Source organism: Chroicocephalus ridibundus, chromosome 7 (assembly GCF_963924245.1).
Source record: "Chroicocephalus ridibundus chromosome 7, bChrRid1.1, whole genome shotgun sequence".
NCBI lineage: Eukaryota > Metazoa > Chordata > Aves > Charadriiformes > Laridae > Chroicocephalus > Chroicocephalus ridibundus.
The window spans coordinates 49,281,075-49,303,213 of NC_086290.1; the positions used below are offsets into that span (position 1 = coordinate 49,281,075).

At 42.2% G+C, this 22,139-nt stretch overlaps 1 long non-coding RNA gene across 2 annotated transcripts in view; it reads right to left on the reverse strand.

The window, feature by feature from the left end:
* LOC134518340 (uncharacterized) overlaps positions 1–12,632 on the reverse strand; it is an 87,699-nt gene extending 75,067 nt beyond the window's left edge. The window contains exons 1-3 of one of the 2 annotated variants that reach the window (XR_010071934.1): positions 9,946–12,632; positions 8,961–9,182; positions 8,436–8,548 (exon numbers count right to left, since the gene is read on the reverse strand). This is a non-coding gene — a long non-coding RNA (uncharacterized LOC134518340). Of the gene's footprint in view, positions 1–8,435; positions 8,549–8,960 lie in introns of both variants that reach the window. The other variant, XR_010071933.1, reaches the window with a different exon arrangement.
* Between the last annotated feature and the right edge of the window lie 9,507 nt (positions 12,633–22,139).

The following is a 22,139-nucleotide window of genomic DNA, read 5'->3' on the forward strand; positions in this document are numbered from 1 at the left end:
CAAGCGAGCCAGCTAGCAAAGGGCAGCAGAGGGCTGTACTGACACTAGTGCTGACAAAAGCCCTTGTCACCATCTTCCTACCTACCATTTTCATCCCAACAAGTTCAATGCTTCTGAAGTAATTCATTTCAGGGTTTTACAGAGAGGACACATCAATACTGTTAGTACCCAGATACTCATACTGAAAAATCTATATATTAATTTGCATAACACTGGGGGAAAAACCTTCTAATCCACCAGAAATTCTGAGGTCTCAAACAACATTCCTGTACCAAATTGAGTCACAAATCAAAACTGCAGGCACGTACTCTGATAATGTGTAAAGGTTACATCCTTCAAGAGATAAGAAAAAAAAACAAACCACCCTGCAACCCAGAACACTACAAATAAGCAGTTCTTGAATTCCTTTTGTTTCTGCTATTGCTATATGCCCAGCTCAAACTACTGGTTCTGCCCCTCAGTTTAACAAATCCTGTATTGGGGAGCGCCTTCAGAGAACAGCAGGTGCTCTTTTTCCTCAGGATGGCATCTTCACAAAAAAAAAAAAAGTTTTGTATTTTGAAACAAGTAGTAAAATGGAACGTGTCTGATACTCGTTATATTCTGTATCCAGCCACGTGAAAGGCGCTCGCCCGGTGCCTGCAAACCCCGCTGTCCTCCTGCGCCACAGCTCTGCTGCAGCAGCAACAATAACTGCCTGCTTACGCTTTCTGCTGCTTTTCCTGCATTCATTTTCCATAGTTGGAATTTTTTTGTTTTCTAACGTGATGACATTTTTGTGCTATTCCTTCTGACACATCAGATGTAAACGTTACTGAACCAGACTCATACTTCATAGCTTCCTCCAAATCAAAAGACTGCTGAACTACTTAGAGTTATCTCTGTGTCAGCACATTCCCTCGAGGGCAATATTGTCTTTTTCCCTTGTCAGTTAACTTGTTCATTGCAACACAAGTTTATTGAAAGCACTCTGAGTCTTAATTAGTGCTCTTTAGTTGCTGTTTCCCATAGCTGCTGTGTCTCAGTATCAAATGCCATGGAGCAGAATTAAGAAGCAATTTCATTATAGCCATGGCTTAAACATGAAATATTCTAAGTACCTGTAGCAACATACTTCACAAGTAACTTCAAGCCCTGAAATTGAAATATTTACACCTGGGAAAAAAAAAAAATCCTTCAAATTGTACATGCACAGACATACCCATTCTCAAAAAGCCTCCACAAGGCCAGGCACATTTCAATTTATTAACACAGAAGGAGGAAGAATCTTATCTTGGGCCACTGACATCTGTCAATCATTAAAGCAGACAACTGTGTCTTACAGACAGTTTCCTAAACAACACACATGATGTTAAAAGTACAAACCTACGTTGCCAATGACTCTTCCAATAGCGAACTGTTCCAAAACTTCTCTAAACTGCCCTAAATGCCAGAAACCTTTTCCTAGAAGAATCTATGTTTGTCAATTTATGTGCCCTTACACTCGCATCACTGTTGTCTATGGCATTTCATAATTTTCCTCCTTCTTCAGCCTTCTCCCCCTGACATGATACAGCCAGGGGTCCTGTCTCAGTGCCCATCCTGCAGGGCAGAATAAGCCCATTCTTCCAGCTGCCTCTCCCAAGTCCAGCTCCCTGATCCTCCTGCTGGTATTCTCCGTAGCTGTTCCATTAATTTGTTTTTCCTGACTACAGGTGCCCAGAGCTGAGCACAGTATTGCAGACACGGCCTCACCCGCGCCTCATCCACCAACAGCATAAACACTATGGCTGTGCTGCCAATGATTTGCTGCATGGGCTGTAGAATTGCTCTGGGTTTCCTCTTCACATACTTCCAAATTACAAGACCCACCTCATAAATGAAATCCTTATTACTAGCCCCTAATGATTCACTTGAATTTTATACTAATAAATTTCATAGTGTGTTATTTCAGTCCCTAAGACCACCCTTTGCTTCCAGTGTGATGTTCTGGTCTTTTGCCCGATTTGACAAAGCTCCCCAACATCACATCGTCAGTAAATAACATTAGTAATTTCTAAATCATTCCTACTGTAATTACAGTACAATACACATTGTTTCGGGGGGCATTCCAGCTTAATCTCCCCCCAGCCCAATATCTCCCTTACCGTCACAAAATGGGGCTTGTTTTCTAACTGATTCTTTGTACTAATTTCCAGCTTAAGTAATAATTTCCCACGCAGCTCTGTAGCTAATGCCGTACTGAAATCCAAACAGATTAGATCTTGGAGACTCTAAAATCCCTTCATGGCTTTGAAAATGACACCAGCAAGACCTTATGGTTAATGCTATTTTTTTTTTTAATTTTAATTATGTGCTTTGTTGCATATTAGAAGAGAGCAGTCTTTCATGTTTCTCTGCTCTTGTGATAAGACCGAGAGCTCTCTCCCTAATGAATCTTGGGGCTGCAGGTGAGGGAGCTGGAGCATAAGGCAGAGGTAAATCATGCACTTTTTCCTCTATAAAAAGAACCTTCTACTTTCTGAGCTCTGCTGCTCTTGGTCAAAAGCTCCAAAGTTGCAATAACTGCCAATGAAAGGTTTTAGATGAACAGGGCAATTTTTAATCCCGAAGAAATACAACAGATGGAGAGAGCGGGAGTTACTGTTCCCCACTCTCTCAAACACTGGCAGCTGCAGCGGCCCTTGGAGCTGCCAGCAAAAAGCCTCTCCTGGATCAAAGTAATTGATGGGATTAATCAATTGAGCACTCAAAAACTTGACCCTGACCATTCCTGTCTCCTTCCTCCTACTCACATACACTGAATTTCTAAATATCTTCATCCATGAAAGAGAAATACCCAATTATTTGGGCTTGCATGAAGCACTGGTCTAACTTGCCCGCCTTAGGACAGACAAACGACGACAGAAGAGCACAGACTTTGCACTGCAGGCTGGTCAAGCATACTGTAGATTTACAGTAGCATGGTATGATGTGGATTTTTTGCATGTCCCACACACTAGTTTGCATCACACAGAGCAGCAATGCTGCCACATCCATGCCAGCTGAATGCTATGAGGCAGACATGATCCACACAGACAAAGAGGCTAAAAAGAAATAGACAAGCTCGTGGCCCAAGACTCTGCAGCGCAGGAACTTGCACGTCACCGACTCTCACGTCTCTACATCCACGGGAGTTAGCAATAACTGTATTATGTCTCCTTTCAAACCTTGTCATCACGTGTTGCTTGTATGCAACAGTATCTTGAAGCCCAAAACACGGCTACAGATCCCACTACGCCAAACTCACACAACAAAGAACAAGAAGATATTACAAGTATAATTTCAAGCAATTTGCAAAAAAAATTAAAAGAAATTTTAATTAGCCTAAAAAAAAATACATAACCCTTGAAAAAATGCTTTCAAATGGTTCTACATTTCAATACTTTAAAACAATCATATGAAAAAAATCAAATAAAGGAGCTGATGTGAGACCTCCTCTGATTAGATCTTTTTCAACAGCAGAAGAAACTTCAGTCTGAGAAGAGCGAGGGCTGGCTTTACACTCCCCTTGGGTTTACTTTACTAAAGGCGTTATAGACACAAAATGCAGAATTCTGGTTATGCGGCTTAGTTTAACAGACAACGTATTTCCTGAGATTCATGAAGTATTTTGCATGTATGGTTATGCTATTCCCATTAATTTTAATATGTTGCTGAGAAAATGTGTAGTTTACCAATCACATCATCATCAAAATCCTTCTTTCCCCAAGCACAAATTTAGCAAATCATACCTGTAATTTAATTCTTAATCAAGAGGCCCTTGAGCCTGACTCCCGAGACTCACTTTATGGATTTTGTTATGCATAGTATGAAAATGAAGCAGAAATTCTAGACTGATCTGCTCTGGGTTCATGCCCCTGTTTTCTGCCTTTCCACCATTAGGACTCTTGATCCAAAACTATATTGCAGTGAAAAAACATACATGTGCATTTACTTATGCTTAGAGCGTGAAGTGGGAAATCAGCTGAAAATATTTACTTCCCCCAAAGATTTCTTTCAGCAATTTTTTTGAGGGGAAAAAAACCCACCCAAAAGCTAACTAAAAACTCTGAGGGTTGAAATTAAGCAGCTTTCATTTCACACTGCTGCAGCTGCCCACCTTCGCTCCCCCGTCCCAGCAGCTGCCCCAGCAGCCAGCACACACTGCTGCGACTGAAGCCAGAGAGTGATGCCAACCTACCTGGCCGGGGCTCGATGCCACCCCACCTGCACCCAGTAAGTAAAAAAGAGCTCCGCGAGCCTTTACTTCTGCCCTATCAGGCCTTCAGATTAGTGGAAAATGATTAGTAGCTCACTGTAGAAACCTCTCAAGAACTGTAAAGGCTCAACTTTATGGTACTTTTATCACCAGAGAGCATTTCCTAACCTGAGGTGTCCCCCCACCGTCTACCAGAACAGGTGGGGAGAAGCATGTGCCAAACTGGTTCTCTATGGAAAGTGTCCAGAGCAAAATCCTAGTAAGTCCTGTTTGATGAAAGACCTTGGGGTGAAGGAAGACGACTCCAAGTATTAATGCCAAATCTTTCTGCAAAGCGATACAACAGAATGCTCCTAGGTCTGATACTGCAGTTCAAAAATCAAAATTCTGATGACATAATTATATAGTAAGGCCCATATTTTGATAATGGTCCAGAAAGGGAACAATCAGCATGGTAGAGGAACTTGTTTCCATGATTTGAAGACACAGAAGGAAAATTTAAGCAATAAGCATGAAAGTGTGTGTGGTTTGTATACATAAAATGATATCCACGCATACATATGTGACAGCACAACACTGCAAGCACATTTACTATGGCTAAAAAACGTTCCCCCACAAACCTAGACTGTGTGATCTCTTTCATTAGGAACACAAGACTTTGCATAACTAACCAAGGATGAAACCTATTTAGGTTTGATATTTCCTCAATTTGAAGGTGATGCACCAAAATAAATGAAGTAAATCAAGAGGGCAACATGTCCCCTTGAATAAGTATTTTATCTCAGTAAGCAACTTATTTTGTATAAAGATTTTCAACAAATAATTGAAGATACACATTCTGTTTTCCAGATTGGCACAGATGTTGGAAATGGTCCCACATAAATAACCTTTCCAAGTGGCAACATGAATAAAAGTGTAATCAGTACCCTAGCTGTGTGGAGTACAAAGTGAACATTTTAATACAATCAATAATCCCAAGGTAAAGAGATGATGGCTACACAGCAAGACTCGGTGGGATATAGATTTCAGGTTACAAGTCAACAAAGATGTAATAACTCACCCCAGCTGCAGCATATTCCTTGGAGGCCTACGTGCAAGCTCATTCACCACCCAGGGATATTCTCAGGAGCAGATCAAAACCACTGAAGGATGATTCTTGGTGTGACTGTGCTCTGGATGTGCCATAGGATACAGAGCAGAAAACAGTCACCAGAGACTAAGCCACGTGGACTCCTGGGCACCAGAGCCTTATAAATCTGAGCAAGTAAAGTGATACATTCCAGCGCTGACTGCAGGATCTGACCCTGAGTAAGTCACCTACTGCAGCGGCGAGCTCTACTATTCTCACTCAATAATCACCTTCATTAATCAGTGACTAAAGTAACATGACAAGTCCACACGTTATCCTCCTTGTGCACCCATCACCAATGAATGGTACCTATAGATTCAACCGGGACCTGACGCATACCTTGCGTGTGAAATTCAACCGGCATCTGAAATCAAACTTCGTGAAGTGTGGGTCTGGCACATTTGATTTCACACAGTACTGTTCCTTCAAGTGATACAGCAACCAAATCTCCTAAAACATTTGCCAAAATTCGTGAAAAACTTCCAGAGCTTTATGGAAAATTCAGTTCACACTGCACAGGTACAAAGCTTTTGCATTTAAGACTGCAGGGCTGGCTGTCTACACCAGAACGACGAGTAACTACCCCTGAAGACATGTAAAAAACCTCCTGACTGAACACATCTGAGCACAGTGGATATTCAGCAACACACCTCTATTTTTATGGTAAAAAATTTTATTGCATTTTATTGTATGTTAAGTCTCTCTAGAGTCTAGACAGAGCTGTAATCTTGTCTGGTCTGTACAGCATCGGTCAAATTGTTAAGTGAGTTTTGCAGGGCAAAATTCTTTCAACTCTGCACACCTGCGTGTTTTGCTTTCCATTTTCTCCCCAGGCCACATTTTCTGCAGCTGCTACTGCTGACTCAGAGCCATTTTAGACTCCATTCCTGCAGAGCCCATTCCCAGCAGCTTTGACCAAAGTATCTGCCTAGGCATGAATCCAAGGACCTCCATTATTCGTCCTGTGCCAATAGACTTTTATAGACATGGTAAGCCCTCGCGAGGCAGTTAGCCACTGTTCATATCTGGAGCAGAGCTGTATCTCCCTCTTCCCCACATCCCTTCCAATAATCTTTCTCTCCCCAAGACGAGCACAACTGGTGGGCATCACTTAAATTGCACATGGAGTACATCAGTCAGTCATTCTGTACCAGCAAGCAAGAAAAAATATGGGTATTTATAAGAAGCCCAGGAGGAATGGCAAACATTTTTTTTTCATATCATTTTCCTGTCTGTTAACGGCAAACCAGAAATAATACTAGGGCAAGAATGACCTTCGTTGTATAAAAGTTTCATGAACACATGAATTTGTACAGATTTTTGTAATCTCCTTACATTGATGAACTTAACAAAAATTCAACACTAAATAAATCACTTGCATATATGCCACAGGGTAAAACAGCTTACAGTATGTTCTTCTGATTTGCAGTAACTATATTATAGATTTTTAAAAAAGATTTTCCTCTTGTGACTGAAGATAGCAGTCAGGATGTTTGCGTTATCCAGATCATCTCAAGCAAATAAACTGAAACAACCAGCAACCACCACTGGAGCTGTAATAAGATGCACAGGGCCTTGTGGCCATTCAGAAACCTTCCAACAGAACATTTTCCACCAGAAAAAAGAAAAAAAAAAAATCAACTACATCAACACATCTTAGTTGATTAATTTGGCTAAAATTCTGATGAAAACCAGGCAGGTTTCCATTGGAAAATTACTTCATTTCCTCATAGCTCTGCTGCAATCATCCCAGCAGGCTGATGGAAACCTGTGGATAAAGAAACCCTGAGTCCTAACCTCAGACTAGCAAATTCACAAGCCAAGTTTGCAAGGCTCCCTGTCAGCTTGGTAAATCACCAGGCCAACTGCCTTGAATTTATGGTAACCCCACTGCTTCTGAAGCCTCAGCTCCTTAGAAGCCTTTTAGCAATAGGCAAGCCTGACTCCAGGACGCTCAGCCTTCTGGGTTTTAAGCACTTCAGGAATTTGGTGAAAACCTGGATACATTTAAAAGAATCCATGTATTTGCAGAAGTAAGTTTCAGCATTTCCATTCTGCATGAAATTTCAATGCTTCATGTTTCCATGCCAAACTTACAATTGAAACATCTGGAAAACATGACTTATGCTTTCCAAGGAGTTAGTGGTTATCTGTTGTCCAGAATGGAAAAACGGGTTACACTCCCCTTTTTCCTTTATTCAGAAGGCAACAAACTCTGTGTGCAGATGAAAGTCAAAGTTTCAGTTGCTGCTGACTCATTCTGAAAGGGTTGAACATAACTAGATTAGGAACTAACCGTTTTGTAGCAAGTCTAGTGGTCACTGTGCATCCAAACACTCAGGGATGTGCCAGTCTCCCTGGACTGTGTAACAGGCACACAAACCTCACAGGCATCACCAGCGCCTTAAAGACCGCTGCCAAAACCTGACAGCTCTGAGTTTCTTCTATTCCAAACAAAATTGGAACCAAAGGAGGTAAGAGTTTTATCACCCTTATTTCAGAAACTGGAAAAGCAGAGCTTCTTTGTTATTCTTTTAATTCACAACTCTCCTTCCCCAAGCCTTTGACAGTACGTAAGCCTGAACTGGCAGAGCTTGTAGTGTGTATTCCCATGGAGAAGAACATTCCCAGCACATGATTAGAGAGCCTCTAAGAGCAAATCATAACCAGACACAGAAAGGTGGACTGAACCAACCTTTGTTCACATGCAAGCTCATTTCAGACAACCGGGATTTTAGTATGAAAAACAAAGAAAATCTAGGCAACCACTTTTCTTTCAGAAAAGAAAAAGATGCACTTAAATTATTAACTTCAATGCACTTCAATGAAATGGAGTATTTTTCCATGGAAAATCAATTTCATGGAAAATTTAACTGATTGGAATACATCTGTCTCTTATCGTGTCAATATTTTTGAAGATACTTATAATCAACAATTTCACACAAGCATAGCAATGCAATGAGTCCAGCCCTGGAACATGCCTGTCATTGCACAACACAGTGCTTTGGAGAGATCCCAGAGCCAGCGCAAAAGAAGCCAGCTCCTGAGCCAGAGAAGTAGTAGGAGGAACCCAGTGTTATGTCTCACCTGGGCTGATTAGCACTGGTCATCGCATGAACATGCTGCTCCGGGGATCCAGATTGGCCTTTGCATCCAGCACTCCTGCGATACACAGGTGGCCCTGTGCTCACACTGAACACCTGGGTGGAGACAAATAATTTTATTCATAGTCTACCGACGGTTTTTGCCATGCTTTACTGTAAAAGCTGACCCAGACAGGATGAGACAAAACCAAACCTCAGGAGAAAAGAGTAAGTTTACAACTCTAGAACTGACTGACTGCGAGTTATTTAACCATGGAGTAGCACTGAGGAAGGGTTTATCCCAGGCCTAGTAAAAGGACAAAGGACATCTAGGTTTGAATCCTAAAATGCGCATTGACTATCCATCAGCATGGTCATCTTTCTATTAACTCTTACAATTTCATACATTAGGGCTTGCAAAGTAATCAATATTTATTGAACACTGACTCATTTGCTAACATCTTCTGCTCTGTACTATCCCCATACAGATATTACATACCTACTATACAGATGCTACATATAAACTCACTGTATTTCCGTTCTCCAGACTTATACATCTCTGACTCATAAAGGCATTAATTTATCAGTGTTTGGGCAATACTCCAACCAGGGGACTCCAGAAGTGCAGAGACTCAGAAGACCATTCAAAAGTGGAATATGCAGAGACTTGCAGCATCTAATTTCATAGCTGGAGTTGTTCAAATGTTTTTTCTAGCCCTGTGGTCCAGATCTGCCAGCTGCAAACTATTTCCTATATAGTAAGTAATGAAAAGAAAAGATCAATGCTTATAATCAACTCATCTGCCTAGGTTTGTGAGATTCTAGAGAACAGCTCTGTGGAAAAATAGCCTGGAGCTGCTGAAGAAATAATATCTGTTGTAGCTGTCACCAAGGAAATGTTAAGGTAACGTTATCACATCACATACCTTATAGAATGACCCAAACAAATATGCAGCAAGGTATCGTGCTGGTCCACGGAGCTGTGTCTAATGGGCAACTAAAATACAGTGAGGTGACAATGGCAAAGAAGTCCCCTTTCTAGCTGTTGGCATGCATTAAGGTTACATGAAGCAACAGGCACTGAACTGAAAGAAGGCATTTGGCCTTGATGAGAAGCGCCCGCTCCTGCTCTTGAGCGTGTCCATGCATCATCTTTGGGCCTTGGACACAGAGCTCCAAAGTTCCATACCCTTTGTGGGTCCTGAACCTCTCTGCAAACATCTTTTTCCCAGGTACACCCAGGCAATATGTTATTTAAAATGTTTTACTTCCAACTGAGGGCAGAAACACGTGTAAACCTTAGCACACTCAAGAATTTGATGTGCATTGCAGAGACACTAAGATATAGAGCTTGTCTACCTAGGGGAGGTAGCTCAGAGTGAGTTGTGAGATGTTTTACCAGGGAAAAGGCATCTGGGGAGGTCACAGGCTGCCTCCATTCACCCCTCTGTGAAGCAAATCCTCCTGGTCTCTCAGTGAGAGAGTCGCTAGATAACCGTAGAGCCCATGCTTACCCCTTTGTCCTGATCACAGCCGGATTCAGTGCCTATAAGTTTTATTTGAAGAAATCCTTGTATCTTGTCCCCAGAGCATCCGCACAGAGATCCAAGCATAGTATAGATAAAACACCAGGAATTCATACCCTGCTCCGAATCTCCCCTACATAAACGAGTCTACAACAGTACAATAAATCAAAGTAACCAAGAATCACTCAAACCACTGACAAACTACCAAAGCAACTCTGCATATTTACTTAAAGCCTATAAAGCCCTTTTCTTACTTGCCAGAGAACCCCACAACCCTAACTTACTGACTGTGTGGGATACTGCTTCTAAGATTATCCAAAAAAATTAATAAAATCACAGCTTCCCCATTGGTTTAATATCTGGATACAACCTGTCATTAGCTAAAAGGGACAAAATACCTGAGTTGATTGAATCAATCTGATTATCCTGTGCTCCAGCTGATGAATATAAGCCATTTTAAAAAATTAAAAAGCTATTAGACTATTGAAAATAGTTTTGAACAATAATCTTTGGATGCATTATTTCCATGTTTAAAGACCCACCGGTAGAAGCATGACTGGCTAATACAGGCTGCCTGAAAATCCAATAACTAGAGATAATGGTCAATTTCTCCAGTGTTACTGTCTAATTACAGAATTCTGCTTCAGTTGAAATCCATTTAAGTGAGCAACATCTGCATATTGTAAAGACAGATTAAGAATACATTAGGTCAGGCCAAGAATCCTTATGATATAAGTAGGCAATTACAAAAGCCATCTCTGATTTACCACCTCCACCTCTTTTATTGTATTTTCTGCTCTGTCAATACAAAACAGCGGCAAGAATTAAAATCAATAATAATTCCCCTCCCCACTTTTTCTTTTTTTTTTTTAAACTGTCCTAGTAGAAAAAAAAATAGACAGCTACCAAAAAACCCCAGTCTTGCAAGACAGCACAATAAAACAGGGTGGGAAAGAAAAAAAATATTAGTATTCCCTCTCCATAAAACTAGTGGCAAAATGTTCTGGAATGCTGTACCCAGAGGAAAGGGTGTTTTGCTGTAGTTTATGGACAGCCAGTCTGCAAAGACTGAAGGTTGAATTCTCAAAAAAACCAGCGCCACACATACATGTTCATGAATAAGAACAAGTGTCCGAGGTTCAAACAATGCCCTTTTCTAAAAACCCTTACCTGATTGCCGAGCACTGCAACAGTACCACCAAATAAAGTAAAACATAATTATCTCCAGCAAAATTTATGAAATGGGCCTGCTGCCTAGTGCTCTGGGTAAAAGGGTTTGTTTAGAACAAAGGGCAGCCACCCCAGCAACACCAGCAGAGAAGGAAAATGTTCAAAAGTTGGCCAGAAAACTGAAGACTGATACAACAAAGCCCATAGGAAACAGTTATTGAACGATCAGCTCTATGGGGCACAAGGCTACACTTCTACATCCCTATAATCACCTTACCTTCAAATCAATAGGAAGCAGCATGGGATTTGTAAAATCCTAATGATCCGGCAGTGGTAGGAAACTATTTTCCATGAGACACAATTGGATCATTTCATCTTGAGCCAGAAATACAAGCTCATATGTAATTAATATTGGGAAAATATACAAAGTTTTCTTGTGCTTTCAGGAGTACGTTATTCCTTTTAGTTCGATGTATCAAAGGAAAACATTTTAAAAGTTCAATGAATTTACTGACTACTGATGAACTTTTGCACCTGCCCACAGTTAAGACAGGGTCATGGTTATATCCCTTGCAATGGCAAAGCCTCTTAACAATTTTCCTTTCTTCCTTAACTATGACATAGTTAACAAGAGCAAAGTAAAAGTTACAATTTCAGGTATTTGTAAAGTTTCCTCAATAGTCTTTCATTTCTATTTGGGCTAAAACTTCATGTATTCCGAATAATGGAAACAAAGTTCAAAGCACATTTTCCCCCCAGCATTATACTCGCTTAATGGTCCTTTACTTGTGATTTTGTGCATTAATTCCATATAAAGGTCTCCTTTAGGTTGAAAAAAGGAAATGTGTTTTAACATTTAAAGCAAAGCTAAATAATACTGTACTGCTGAGCAATTTTCAAAGCCACATTAAAAGAGGATCATAGGGAAAAGAGGCATCCGTTACAAAAACACTACATGGCTCCTTCTCTGTGCTTTACGATTTTGTTAAGACACTCTTTTAATCCAGCCATTTACAGTCACTCTCTCAGTAATATGAAATCAGGCTTAATAATGTGGATTAAATGTTATTTCCTCCTCTAATTGACAGATCAGGTTTAGTGAATCCTGACCCTTACATCAGTTCCACAGAAGCCGTATTATACTGTTACGAAAGAGTTAAGAATATTGGGGAAACCATATCACGGAATCACGGAATCTTCAGAGTTGGAAGGGACCTCTAGAGATCATCTAGTCCAACTCCCCTGCTAAAGCAGGATTGCCTAAAGCACATCCCTCAGGGCTGCATCCAGGCGGGTCTTGAAAGTCTCCAGAGAAGGGGACTCCACAACCTCCCTGGGCAGCCTGTTCCAGTGCTCCGTCACCCTCACCGTAAAGAAGTTTTTCCGTGTATTTGAACAGAACTTCCTATGTTCCAGCTTGTGCCCATTGCCCCTTGTCCTGTCACTGGGAACCATTGAAAAGAGCCTGGCTCCGTCCTCCTTAAACCCACCCTTTAGATACTTGTAAACATTAATCAGGTCCCCCCTCAACCTTCTCTTCTCCAGGCTAAAGAGTCCCAGCTCTTTCAGCCTTTCCTCATAAGGGAGGTGCTCCAGTCCCATAATCATCTTGGTTGCCCTACGCTGGACTCGCTCCAGTAGTTCCCTGTCCCTCTTGAACTGGGGAGCCCAAAACTGGACACAGTACTCCAGTTGTGGCCTCACCAGTGCAGAGTAGAGGGGGAGAATGACCTCCCTCGACCTACTGGCCACAGTCTTCCCTATGCAGCCCAGGATGCCATTGGCCTTCTTGGCGACAAGGGCACACTGCTGGCTCATGGATAATTTGCTGTCTACCAGGACCCCCAGATCCTTCTCCTCAGAACTACTTCCCAGCATGTCCGCCCCTAACATATACTGGTGTTTGGCATTCTTCCTTCCCAGGTGCAGGACCCTACACTTGCTTTTGTTGAACCTCATTAGGTTCTTCTCTGCCCAGCTCTACAGCCTGCCTAGGTCAAGCTGGATGGCAGCACGGCCCTCTGGAGTGTCGGCCACCCCTCCCAGCTTGGTATCATCAGCAAACTTGCTGAGGATACACTCTGTCCCCTCATCTAGGTCATTAATGAATATATTGAACAAAATTGGTCCAAGTATTGACCCCTGGGGGACACTACTCGTTACAGGCCTCCAACTGGACTCTGTGCCGCTGATCACAACCCTCTGAGTTCTGTCACTCAGCCAGCTCTCGATCCACCTCACTGTCACCTTGTCTAGCCCATACTTCCTCAGCTTCCTAATGAGGATGTTATGGGAGACAGTGTCAAAAGCCTTGCTAAGGTCAAGGTAGATGACATCTACGGCTCTCCCCTCATCCAGCCAACCCATTATAACATCATAGAAAGCTATCAGATTGGTCAGGCATGATTTGCCCTTGGTAAATCCATGCTGACCACTTCCAATAACTTCCTGTTCCTCTATGTGTTTGGAGACGACATCCAGAACGAGTCGCTCCATTACCTTCCCAGAGACAGAGGTGAGACTAACTGGCCTGTAGTTCCCTGGGTCCTCCTTCTTGCCTTTTTTGAAGATTGGAGTGATGTCAGCCTTCCTCCAGTCCTCAGGCACCTCTCCTGTTCCCCATGACCTTGCAAAGACAATGGAGAGTGGTCTAGCGATAACATCTGCCAGCTCTCTCAGCACTTGCGGGTGCATCCCGTCAGGGCCCATGGATTTATGAATGTCCAGCTTGGCCAAGTGGCCTCTGACCCGGTCCTCCTCAACTAAGGGAAAATCTTCCTCTCTCCAGACCTTCCCCCTTGCCTCCAGGGTATGGGATGCGTGAGGGACGGCTTTATCAGTGAAGACCGAAGAAAAGAAGGCATTCAGTAACTCTGCCTTCTCTGTGTCTTCCAAATATCAAAAATGTCTATTTCCCTGGTGGACTGGAATTGCAACAGGATGTGTGTCTATGGCATATACGGGGCAGAGCGATACATGTGTTCAGGAAATGCTGACTAAAAGCAATGCAAGACATCATAGGCTAGAATTCAATGCTGTTAACACTTAAATGCCTGTGAAACCTTACTCATGCAAATAAGCCCTAGGGATGCATTTGAAAGAGGGTGCCTCAGCCTCCAGGTGCGCCTCATCTGAGCATTTCCAGTATTAGGTCTGTCACGACAGTCATATCACACAGGAATCTCCCTCCACTCACCACCCAAGAAAGAACCTACAAACCAAAGAGCTACCTTTAGGCTCAACACCACAAGAGAGATTCTTTCTCTGACATTTCAGTGTCCTCCTGGGGAGAACACTGGGAGGAATCCAGCTCTATTTTCATACTACCTGATTGTTTCTCAAGGGCTATAAAAAATAAACTTATTAAATAGTGCTCAAGCAAAGTTCTTCCCCAAAAGTTGTCGCAAAACAAATCTTGGGGCACCCCTGCTGCAAGTACTCTGAAATAAGAAAAATAAAATCATGACATTTTAGAAAAGCATCCAATCTCAGCTGCTGATCACTTGTCAAAGTTTATCTAACAGTTACTGGTCCTGCTCGCCCTTCTTTTTAGTGCAAGGTCTTTTATGGGTCACATAAGACCACAGCAAGGTGCAATTACTGACATGTTATTTCAGGCTCCCTGGAGCACAGGGGTGACATGCAGCAAGGTCTGCACCACCACCGTGTTCTTCGCTGGTGCTGCAGCTTCACCACCTCTTGGGTCACAGAGACCAGGAAAAGTTGTCTGAGAAGCCCAGAACCAGGTAAGTTATGGTACTAGATCCATCAAACATCTGAGGAAGAGCCTCGCACAAACCATGAGACTTAGCAATTTTGCAGAGGTTCTGTTCAAATTGCTTGAATTTCTGTGATTCTGTCTCCTCTGGGAATGTTTAAATGCAGTATCCCATACCACGGTATCCTTGGTAAAAGTTATCAAGGAAAGAAAAAAAGGATGAAAAATAAATTGCTGGCTTACCTTATCTCAATTTGCCATAAAACGCTAAACAAATTCATTCAAAAAGCATAAATAAAGAAGGGCAAGTCGACTTCCTTGAAAATCCTCATCCCTTTCTTCAGCCAGCCTGTCAGCATCAGCTGGTCTTTAGATAACAATCTCTTTGCTGCGTCCAGGATCTATTTTTCAGGTCACTTGGCTGGGTTAGCTTGTATGTTCCATCACTTCCCCCCTACTCATTCATCTCTGTCTCAGACATAAAGGAGAAGAGATAAAAGCAACATTTCCTTAAGCTTCAGGCAAAGGAGGGGAGGAAATATGTGACTGCTATCATTTCCTTGAGTTGTGCAGCAGCTTCAGTACCTGAAATCTGGCCTGGTCCGTGAACACGTAAGACATACAGAAGACAGAACAAGTTGATAGCTTAGCAGCACAGGAAAAAGAACTACGTTATGGTTACTCTAGACATAGCCCTGAGCAAGCAATATTGGCCTAATTTGCACTGCACCAAAGTACCATGCTTCAGGCACAACCCAGCTACAGCTCCATCCCTGCTCCCCTCTGGCCCTGAGGCAGGGAGGTTGTCCCAGCAGCCCCCAGACACCAGGCAGGGACAGGCAGCAGAGTCCAGGCCAGTTTCTTGGTCATCTAACTCTATAAAGAACTACAGAGCTCTATGGATTGGTGAACATTTGGTTCCTAATGCTGGATAAAGTGGCCCAACATTTAAGAAGAGGCTCCTTACAGGACCACACACATCAAGTCAGAAGACAACACTAAAAGTCTCTAAATGCTTTTTAGGTTTGCTATCCTGAAGTGAGTTAGAGGTGGGTCTGCTCCTTTAAAACCTAAAGATCAGGCCATCCAAAATCGTTTTCCACATACTGTGCTGCAGAGCCTGGAAAATTCTAGGTTATCTGAACTCAGAATTTATTCCACTGGCTTCTCCGTGTGTGCATGCACGTGTACGCATGTGTTTAATACACATATTAAATTTTAAATAGATTGCTTTTAACTAATCACATCAAGTGGCATTTGTGCAATGTAAATATTTGCTTTGTTCCTTCAACACTCTTTCAATTACACTGAAAATTTCAGAGAAATAAAATTACAGCAGGCTGAATATTAAAAGGTGGGGAGGGAGAAGAACTAGAAAGTAAGCTTCAAAGGGAATGCTACACTTTGATTTTAGTTTGCATATTCCAAACGCTCATATTTTGCTACACAGATGTCAAACCAGGAGGTAGGTAATCAAGCAGGTTCCTTTAAGATTAAAAAAAAAAAAAAGACAAACATATTTTAAATGATCAAATCAAACTATATTCCAAGTGTGACAGAAGTAAATGACGTATTATTAGCTCTTCCCTGAACCTCATTGAACCATCTCTTTCCAGCGTTGCAGGGGTCTGTCAGCCACACAGGTCCTTGCCAAAAATAAAGAAAGAATGGCAGCATTCCCCATCTGCTGATGAGTCCAATCTAAGGAAAGACAAAACAGTGATTTTATTTAACTCTGTTCCAATTATTGTCAGGCGATACAAACAGTCATCATGACACACAGCCAGGTTTATTCATGTGCCCAGCAAGCCAGGCCAGGCATAATAAAGAGATTACACACTCCGTTTGGAATACAGGCAACTTGGAATGGCTTTTATTAAAACTTAAAGCATGGGAAATATTGGGTAGTAGATTTAGGTATCACAGAATCAGAAATATGTTTTGGCTCCAAAACACAACACATGGCATCCTTAGTGAATGAGGGCAACTATTATTACAGCATAACAGGCCTGCCTTTCTCTCCTTGCCAAAAGAAAATCTTGGAATAGCACTCAGCACATGGCACTTTAAACTTAGAAGAGAGAGACTGGCAAGAGCTTTACAAAGTATGAAAAGAAAAATAAAAAAAAAGCAGCTTTGTAAAATATCTGTCCCCTTGAAAGACACCTCCTCGTAAAACACCACCACTCTCTGTACTGATGTGACCTTGGAAGAGAACGGGCTCTTAACATCACAAAATGGGACAGAAGGGGCAGCAGTAGGGCTCTGCTTGGTTTCTGGGGTTCTCCTGCTTCTTGCTGGCATTGACTTCTCTACCAGGCACAACCAAAGACCTAGGGAGCCCACTCAGGGCAAAGGGGTTGCTGATGTGCTGAGAGCATGCACTACCGCATCGACCAGTTCTGCTTCAGCGTTTCCCTCTGCTAATCCATCTCCATTTGTGTCCATCTGTTATATTCTTCCTGCTAAATACATTGGGCTGGACCATCTGCCCACCCTGAGGCTGCACAGGTGCCATACAATGTGGCCCTGATTCACAGGTAGGACCCCAAGGCACAACCTACATAACAGACTCACATACAGAGGATGTAGGCACAACCTACATACAGAACTCACATGACTCAGTCAGTCATCTCAGGTGTTTACAATTTACAATTTACTCTAATCTGACCAGTCCCAGCAGAACATTTCCTCGCATAAATGGTGTTTTTGCTTGTTTATATAAAAAGCCTTCAGATACACCTAGATGTTCCAGCTTCTGTAGGAAAAAAATGTCAGTTTAAAAAAAGACCTGCAAACTAAAGGTTTGAGGGTTTTTTGACCCAGGTCAGTGAGAGCTCAGACTTGTTTTGACATGATGGTAATCTGCTATGGATGCTGGAACAAACAGGGACAGGAGGCTCTCAGTCGCTAGAAAAATAAAATGGATCTCTGCTTGATGTGAAGCTGACTGAGTCTACTTCAAAGGAACCTCATGTGGCATAGGAGGACGAGATGCCTAGGAATCACACCATGAGGAAGACAGTAAGATTCTCTTTGGGGTCCAATCAACTGGATTAATAAAATGCTGATATACAGACAACTACTACTCCCATTTCCTCTAATGTTCCTAACTTGCACTTCTTGTACTTTCCTCAGTAGCATATCAGTCTGTTCATTCTTCTAATTTACAACCCTCTGTCCTGTGTCTGTGTATCGAGGTGTGCAACAACAACCTTTTTACAGTCAGCAGTTGAATAGCAAATTTGCTCTGAATAACAATATAGGTGAAGTGTCTAGACAGATTTTATCCAGGCAATAAGTATTCCATAAGGCAACGGGATGAGACTTTAACAGGGCTGCAGCTGGAGCACAAAGGTCAGAGTGAGCTACACACTGATTAAATTTCCTTAACCCAACCAGGTGTTCAGCCTGCACCCAGTCTCTCATGGACTATGACCACTCAAGGAGTCTGCCACTTTTTTGTCACCAACAGTTAAAGGAAGAGCAGTGTTTTCAGCTGTAGACCTCAGTGAGCATTACAAAGGTGGGCATGCAACCTAGACAAAAATGGTACAGAGGTTGGACAAGTGGCCTGAGGTCAAAGATGAAGCTGAGAGGCTCAGTGAGGCTTACAAGAAAGGCTCGGAGCTCCATGACTACAGGAACAGCCTTTCTGCTCACACACACATGCCTGCAGCCCCATCAAGACAGCAAGCGATGGCAACATCGCCTTTGAGACGTTAACATAGCAGCAGCTCTTTGCTGATTTTCTCAGCCTGCTATAGCAGTCAGGATGTGAGATGGGTCTGAGCTGTGGAATATGTGGTTGGTGAAACAACTGAGGCACTATAATGGTTTCAAAATTTAAAATCCGGTTTAAGTCAGAACAGTAAGGAAGTTACAGCAGGTATTACAAATAGGAAAGGCCTGGAGGGATGATTTAGATTACCATATTCTTGAGATACAGTATTTAAAAAAAAAAAAAAAGGCAAATGAGATGTTTGTATCACAGAATGATAGAATCATAGAACGGTTTGGGTTGGAAGGGATCTTAAAGATCATCTCGTTCCAACCCCCCTGCCCTGGGCAGGGACACCTCCCACCAGCCCAGGTTGCTCCAAGCCCCGTCCAACCTGGCCTTCAACACCTCCAGGGATGGGGCAGCCACAGCTTCTCTGGGCAACCTGGGCCAGGGGCTCACCACCCTCACCGCAAAGAATTTCTTCCTAATATCTCATCTAAATCTCCCCTCTTTCAGTGTAATACTGTTCCCCCTCATCCTGTCACTCCACTCCTTGATCAAATGTGCACTGGAACAAGCTGTGAAACATCCTGAAAAATCTCATAGGTTTAAGACCTCTAAATTTCCAGAAGAAAGAATTTCACCCTAATTTCTCATTCTTAGGAATCATCTTTCCAAGCAGGTAAGTAATGACTCTATCTGATTACAATTCAATTTAATAAAAACCCTGCAGAATACCCACACGTACTTGTAACAGGAAAGGGAAATGCAGTTATCTGAAATTCTCCATTCATTCAGAGCACAAGGCTGCTGAAACCTGGGCATAAATGTCTCTCACCAGTGCTCACAAGATGGTGTTGTAATCGATGCCAAAAATTCAGCAGCTTTATCATATGCAATTTTTTCCTACTGACAAAGTATTCCATGGAGCTGTATTTCAATTCTGATTCCATATGTCACTTCAATTTCTGATCAGAGCTTGAACATAAAAAAATTATAGCCCGCCTCGATGGACCAATAAAAAAGGATCATTTCTTTTTACATATCAACATTTATTAGTCTCAATCATTTCAGAAATATAATCATTATAGTCCCTTTTACTGAGAATAGTTACTCCCCACACACATTCATCCTGGGGGCTCCTCTGTACAGATGCTCTTTTTCCTTTTATTTCTGAGGGTGGCATGTTGTTCTACAGCAAAATCTGCCATCATGCATAACCAACAGAAAAATTAATTTAAAAGGGTTGGATTTTGGTTTTGGGGGTTTTTTTTGTTGGTTTTTTCCCCCCCCCCTATTCCCAATATCCCGGCTTTTCAATATTATTAAATTATTTCATTCTCTCTCACCCCAAATAAAATAAACTTTGACCAAAAAGTCAAAGGCAGGTTAAGTTTCAAGTCAGAAGGCACGACTGGGTTGACCATCCTGAACTCTGTATTTCACAGGCCTTTCAGTTTCAGTTGGGGCCAACTGTGTTTTACCAGAGCACAGCTCACAGCTGGCTACGGCACATATTCCAGAGGTATACAAGACCCTGTTTGGAAACCATCGATATTTAGGTTAATCTTGGTTTTCAAAATCACTGCTTATATCTGTTTGGTTTATTCTCTTTCAAAAATCTTCCCCAAGAAATTGATCCATCCTTCCTACTGAAAACCCAAGATAGATAGGATGCTGTTTTCAAAAAGACTTTTACAAATCCCATCAATACTGGAATAAAACCAGAAAAAACAAGGCAGCTTTATTGATTTACACATTAAAATAACATCTGCTTTTTGTGCATGTGCAGCTTCCCATGAGCGATAATTGGACTTTTAAAGAGAATCTAATATCAAACCTGTAAGTATTATCCATCAGTTCTCCCCCCTTTTTTCATAACAGCCACAAAAGATTAGAGATAACATGCCTAATTAGTGTAGAATGATGTAAAAATCACTGCTTGGACTGAAACACGTGGTGCAAACAATAACTGAGCGTCTTGTTAACCAGAGGTCATTTAAGTCAAACCTGGGATCTTTGTGTGTCTGGACACAGAACTGGAAGGTGAGCATTTGTACAATTTCTGCACAATGTAAAACTTCTTATTGAAAATCATATTCTCAGTGAAGTCATTTGGACCAATTTTATTACCTCCATTAAAACATTTGATCGTTTCACTCAAAACTCATGTCCTTGTAATTCAAGCCACCTCAGCTCAAAAGAATTTTATCTCAGCAGAGACTAATACAATATCGCATAAGATGGAACAGAAACAAAACAAAACGTTTTTCCCATTTTCCAAGGATAACTTTCCAGCTTTATGAGTGAGAGCAGAAATGTTTAAGGATCATACTTAAGCTACAACTAGGTTTCCATGAAAAGTAAAGCTAAGATAACTAACTGCATAGTTTTGCTTCAAACATTGCTGTTACCTCCAAAATTCACATCCTCTGCAGGAAGTATTTGCTAAAAAGTACAGCAACACATCATCCTCGGATGTGGAGTATATGCTGAGGACTGGAATAAACTGTACTATATACATCACTCCAATCAACATCACTCATAGCCAGAAAACACTTCATTTCAGGATAAAATAATCCAAGGATTTTTATAGATTTTTTTAAAATACAGGATCAGTGCAGGTTCCTGAGCGCTTGTGTTCAAGGCAGGCTGAACAATAAGAATCAACTGATAACCAGCTGCCAGCTGAAGTATCAGAATGTGAAAAAATTCCTCCTTAGTGGTCCTACAGGCATAGCTCATAGCAGGAAACCAGCAGCACCCAGGACTGCCTCCAACCACGGGTCACCCACCTTGGGCTCCCACCCCGGTTCGAAGGAAAGGCCCCACGATCTTACTCTGCACAGTTTTGTCTGTGCTGGAGCCACAAACTCACGCACTTCCTCACTTGTGGCAGGTACGACATGAGGCCTGACCTGCCACACACACGAAGATGCATCATCCGTTTTGCACCGTGGCGGGGAGCCCCACGCCAACAGCATGAAGCCAGTGGCTGTCAGGTTTCTGAACCCCAAGCATTTCACTTTACATACCACAGGTCCTGGCTTATTTTAGTTTACGCTGCCTTTATTTAGTAGGAGATACAGCACAACTACTCCAACGCATAGCAGACTACTCAGATATGCAAATCTTAATTATGAATTCTGACAGCAATCTTGTCAATCTCCTGTCAGCCACCTTGCCAAATACCCTCCTGCACATAACTCCTGAAGAGCTGCCTGCTCTGCGAAGGCCACGCATGCGCAGGCAGCTCCCTTCTCTGCTTGCAGCAGGCTTTGCGCTGGTTTGCATCTCAGCTTAAGCAGAGCAGCATTTTGTTTTTCCTGCAGTCCTTGCACTGTCGGCACACAGCGGGTGCTTCCACATCACTACACAAGCAGAGCCGGAGCCATCGCAAAACCAGGAAAGCTGCTGCCCCAGCAGATGACTGGAATGGTTTGTGATGTGTCTCAGCAAACAGTACAATGAAATTGTGGCATTTGCATTTCCTTGCAGGTTCACGAGCAGGCCTATGACCACAATTTAATTTAAAAAAATCCACAAGCTAAAGACCCTTGCTTGGTGACT